Source organism: Agelaius tricolor, unplaced genomic scaffold (assembly GCF_023055355.1).
Source record: "Agelaius tricolor isolate 1412-34295 unplaced genomic scaffold, bAgeTri1.0.p SCAF_8, whole genome shotgun sequence".
Classification (NCBI taxonomy): Eukaryota; Metazoa; Chordata; class Aves; order Passeriformes; family Icteridae; genus Agelaius; species Agelaius tricolor.
The window spans coordinates 12,457,979-12,463,978 of NW_027269268.1; positions in this window are offsets into that span (position 1 = coordinate 12,457,979).

Sequence of the window (6,000 nt, forward strand, 5' to 3'; positions counted from 1 at the left end):
TAGGAGTTTTCTTGGAGCATGGCCTTTATTTTTATAGAATCACTTTTTGCCATCTTTATTTGCACAGAGGTTAATTTTCTCTGGTACTGGGCAGATATTGCCTAAAACAAAAGTTTTAGGGTGAGAGAAGGTAGGCCATATTTCATTCATGATGGCTTTCTCAGTCTCTCTCTAAGTTTCATTAACATTTTAAACTAATGACCTAGTCATTAGCAAGCTGTGCTGCAATAACATCAGCCATGGCAATTTAACTTGCGCATCCAAAGTTTGTCTCCTGCCTTTTTACATTCAATGTGTTTTATTCACTTAAATAATATTCCTCACCTGTTACAATTTTCTGTTAGGCTTAGCAGGCATTCAGGAGATCATTCACCTAAGTAGAAGCAACATTATATTCCCAAACAGGGAAGACATTTTAAGATCTGGGTTTACTTCTCATTACTCTACTTTGATCTGATTGGACATAAATTGTATTTATCTTCCCCTGAGTCAGGGGACACACTCACAGACACACCTCTCTAGAGCCAGGTAGTTCTACAGATATGCCAGATGTAGTCTCTATAATGGGCTACATCATGGTGAACCCTATGTGACACTTCCCTTTCTTTTCAAACAAATTCCAGGGAAGTGATAGTGTTAAAGACCGTCAAGGGCTTCTGCTGCAGTAGCTTCACTGGAGATACAGGCCAGCTGTTGATAGAGATGAGTTGTTTGCATGGTATCTGCAGTTATATGACCTTTTTGAGATACCAGCTACAAACAAAAAGTGAAGTAGTGGAAGAAAACACGTTTATCTGATTTCAAAGAATCACCTAGAAAGATGTTTCTATTGACCAGCAGTGAATACCTGGAGATAAATAGTTCTGCTGAGCCAACCAAGTGAATGATTGCAGCCCTGAGGGACACAGCTGCAGCACGACCAGTGCCAAAGTCCCCTGTGTCTCTCTCTTGACTTCACCAAAAAAAGTGCTAGGATTGTTTCCCTGAACAAACCAGATTTTTCAGAGTATCTTTTTCTCTTCCTTTCCTACTTACATAGGATGCTATGAATTGATGAGAACATCCTTTCTGTGAACACTTGCTGGGTCATTGCAGCTTACTGGAGGTTAATGCCCCCAAAAAGTTTAATTTCTTAACTCTGCTCAAAGCTGATGACATGAAAAGTAAACCAGCTTCCTTTGTGCATGTTCATGGCTTAGCTAACAAAACAAAAATAGTCTCCAAAACAACAAAAGCATCACACAAACACCCCCTGCTTTAACCATTTCTCTCTCAGTACTAATTAATGTTTCCTCTTCACTCTGCAGAGCTGTTTTGAAATAAATGTCAAAACCAAGTCTCTCCCCCTTAATCTGAGTCACAAACAAAATTTTTGATAAACACTGGGACATGAACACTTGCATCCACAGCAAGTGGGCTACTGTGAAGACATCATCACAATCTATCAGCTTGTTATATCTCACCCAAGGCATCATTCATGAGGTCAGAAATAGAAGCCTCAAAAAGAAGGTCAGAGCAGGGGAAGTGACTCTTAGCTTAACAAATTCCTAAACATAAAAATTTTACCAATGCCTCAAAATTTCAGGAACCAGGAGCTTAATTTAGAAAGAAAATACTTTTCAAGGGGTGTGGTTATAAAAATAAATATACTACCTGTCAAAACTTACAGAATCTGTGCCTGCCCAGTCTCATTCATACAGTGGTATAATACTCTGTGCGTACTACAGAATTTATTTCTGCAACATTTGTCAAAAGAAAAAAAAAATCACAGCTGAAAAACTAAATTGTTGAGTCATTAACTACTGGGTGACACCAGTTCACTGCTGTAAGGGGAAAAACAAATCTTTCTGGGATCAATAACTGCCACACCAGTGGAAAAAGACAGCTACCTGCAGCAAGCACAGGACAATTCTCCACCATGACATCACAGCTCAGTGTTTCTGTAGCTAATTATTCCTCCCAGCACTAGTAAGGCCAACACTTCTTTCCGTGCATGATAATTTTTCCCCTTTCTCAAACAGAACTAAACATTTGTGTCCCTTTCTTTGTTCTAAGGGGGTGAAGCACCAACACAAGATGGGATAAGTGAGTGCTGCACAGTGCCAAACCAAAAGTTAACAACAGTTTTATTTGCAAATCCAGCTATCATCCATTAAAAGGCTGAGCCTCCAAATCAAAATAAAGAGTTATAAGGCAAGCCCATTACTTAATTAAAGGGTTTGGGGGTGCATGAGACAGTCATCAAGCTCCTGAAGTAACCACCCAGCTGCAGGTTCTTTCCTAAGTTGCTCTTCTGGCCCCTGCAGCACCTGATGTGGCAGTAAAGTAAAAAAGCTGTCTGTGGTTTGTGTGGCCAGATTTTGGCCCAGGGGGGTGGTGCTGTAAGGATGGCTTCTGTGAGAAGCTGCCCAAAGCTTCCTCCATGTCCAAGAGACCCCATGACAGCCAGCTCCAAGAGGGACCTGCCACTGCACAAGACAACTAATGGTGTTAGTGCCTCAGGGATAACAGAGTTAATAAGGGGAAAATGCTCCAAGGTGAAGCAGAGATCCACCTGCAGCCCATGGAGAACAGCACCGCACGGCAGATGAATGCCCAAAGGAATGCTGTGGGAAGCACATACTGCAGCAGACTCCTGGCAGGTTCTGTCAGGAGAAAGGAGCCATGGAGAGAGGAGCCCATGCTGGAGCAGGTTAGCTGGCAGGACTGGTGACATGGTGGGGGAGCCACACTGGAGCAGTCTGTTCCTGGGGGACTGCATGCCATGGAAGGGACACAGCTGGAGGAGTTCATGAAGATGGGAGGGACCCTACACTGGAGTACAGGAAGAGTGTGAGGAGTCTTGCCCTGAGGAGGAAGAGGCAGCAGAGACAATGTGCCATGAGCTTCCCCAGCCCCTATTCATGGTCCCTCTGGGCTACTGAGGGGCAGAAAGGTAGGGAAAATCAGGAGTAAAGTTAAGCCCAGGAATAAAGGAGGGGTGGGGGGAAGACATTTTAAGATCTGGGTTTACTTCTCATTACCCTACTTTGATCTGATTGGACATAAATTATATTTATCTTCCCCTGAGTCAAGTCTATTTTGCCAGCAATGGCAATGTGCGAGTGATTTCCTCTGTTTTTATCCCAACCCATGAGCCTTTCATTATATTTTCTCTCCCCTGTCCAGCTGAGGAAGAGGAGGGATGGAGCAGCTTTGGTGGGCACCCAGGCAGGTACAGCCTCTGCGAGGTGCAGCAGGCAGGTTTGCTTTCACTGCCCCACAAGAGCCTCGTGTTACAGCCCCCCAGGTGAGCACCCAGTGCCGGGCTCTGGCACTGCTCTCTCTGCTTCAGCTCTTTGCATGCCCCCTTTTCCACCTCCACTGGGAGCCAGCACCAGAGCCCTGGCGAGCTGGGGAGAACAGGAGGAGAAAGGAAACAAGGATTTATTTCATGACAAAAATCTCTCCAGACACACACATGCCTACCTGGAGGGTTCACACCTGGTTGCCCAATAGGTCAGCTGAGCTTTGCCTGACTTTTCCTTCCTTGTGGGGCTGCAGCAGCAGCTTTGATACACAGGGTGCAGTGTCCCAGTCCACCACACTGGTACTCCTGAACTGGAAATATCATACCCTCCTTCTGCATATAGGAAAATGCTCCACATGAATCTAATTGTTGTTGCCACTCAAAGAAGGACTCAGAGGTGTCACTTGCTCCCCTAGATTGCAGAGGAAACCTCTTCTCCCACTCAGCACAGCCAGAAGATCCTGACACAAGCATTTTTACTGGGAGTGAGAAGGTGGCAAATATTATACAACTGCTAGAAATCAAAAAGCATGGCTGGAAAAAAAAAATAACTTTTTTTGGGTTGTGTGTTACATTTGCTGCACTCTGCCAGTCTTGCTCATGTCCCTGTCACGTGCCAGGAGGAAAAAAAAAGGAGGAGCAGGCAGCTCTGTGAGTGCATTGTAGCCCTGCCACCGCTGGTAAGCCTGCCTTCCTCCCCCACTGGCCAGGGACATGCTTCTTCACACACACAGTGGGGAGGTCTTGTTTGGTTTTGAATATTCCCTGGATATGAATATTCACCGTGGACCACAGTAAGAGTAATCACAGCTGACCCATATTGTTACTAATTAACTCTTTTGCTTACACATGGGGAACGGGAGAAACAAAGCAAATACTGTGAACAAAGCTAATAATGAGGTTACTTGCTACTCCTTCTATCTGACACATTTTTAAGGAATGGTCTCTGCGGCGTGACAGCAAACACAGCAAGAAATTGATGCGGTGTAACAGGAAAGCAAGTTACTTTATGAAATAATGCTCAGGCAACACTGGTATGGTTTGTCTTGCTCAAACTTTTACAGACCTTTCTGAATTATATCTGCTGTTGTTTGGCTTGGTTTTATGTCTCCCCAGGTTTAGGAGACTGCAGATGAAGTTTTCTTACCTCCTCCCTGCCAACAAAACAGAATTCCACAAACCCCTTTATATGATTCAAAAATTATCCTGTCAGCCCATCTATTCAATACAGAAAGTAGACCTGATATGGGACACAGGGAGCTTTGCTTTTCTTACATCAAGATAAAAGATAGGTAGAAGTAGAGGGGATACACCTGGAAATCTGACTTTTGAAAGACACATTTATCATCTTCAATAAATATCACTGCAGTCCTCACTTTTTAAGAATTTCTACATGGTCTGACAAATGTAGATCTATCCATATGTATATTTAGTCTGCTGTGTCTTACATGAGTTGTTTGAAAAAAACATATCCATAAATAATCCTAAACATTTATTCCATAAGTATTGACACATAAAAGCATCTTTTCCTTCCAAAACTTACAGCCAGTGAATTATTACTCATGGCATTACAGACAGAGGGTTTATTACCCATGGCACACAATAATTCACTGGAACGTACAAATGGAAATTAACAGAGACACGAATTTCTGTTTCACGGGTTGAAGCCACGTGAGAAGTGGCAGGTGTGGTGCATTTGCGTGCAGATCTCCATCCACTGCCACGCATTTCATCTTCCTGAGTTAATGGTGGGCACTTGCAAAACACAAAACAAAAAAAGAAAGAAAGTAAAAAAGAAAAGAGGGGAAATACGGAGGGGAACAGCGCTGTCGCTGTTTAGAAGAGCAGCGCCTCGCTGAGGGAGACGCAGTGCCGGGCAGCTCTAGCGGCGGGCCCGGCCCTGCGCTGCCCGGCGCCGCCCGGGCGATGGCGCTGCGGCACCGCCTCCGGCTCCCTCACGGCGGCGGCGGCGGCGGCTGGTCCGTGCTCGGTGCCGCTGGTGCCTCGACGGGACCGGCGGCTCTTGTCCCCGAAAAGTGCCCCGGGGGCGTCGGCAGTGGCCTTGCGGCTCCCCCTCGCCAGGCGCTCGCCATCCCCCCTCACGGGGCCGCCGTTCCGGGGCAGGGGAGGGGGCAGCGCGGAGCCGGGCGCGGCCGCGGTGGTCCCGCGGCGGCCGGGGAGCGCCATTTCCCGGGAAACCGGGCGGGCCGCGCCGCTATGCCGCCGGGATAATGGCGGGGGCCAGCGCCCTGTCACCTCTTGTGTGCGCTTTCCAAAGAGGAGCCCGGGCGTGGCGAATGGGACACAGACCGCCATTGTGCCGGCGACACTTTAATCGCCCACACCTACAATATTCAACCTGCTGCCGGCAGCGGGGCAGCGCCGGGGCGCACGCCCCACCCGAGGGGACCGGGTGGTGGCCTCGCCGCCGCCTCACCAGGGCGAGGCTTTTGGGGTCGCCTGCAGTGCCGCGGTGAGGACTCGGCCAGCCCGGCTGGCCGGCCGTGCCCACCGAGCACCACCAGAGCAGCAGCCCCGAGCCCGGGTGGCCGGGAGAGGTGGGAGAGAAATGTCCTTGTGTCCATCCCGGGCGGCTGTGGCAGGGCACTCAAGGACCTGTGGAGGCACCAGGGTTTCGTTCAGCAAAGCAGCCTTGGCTGAACATTGCTTGTGTGCTGCTTTGCCATGGGCGTCACCTCATGCTCTCACTG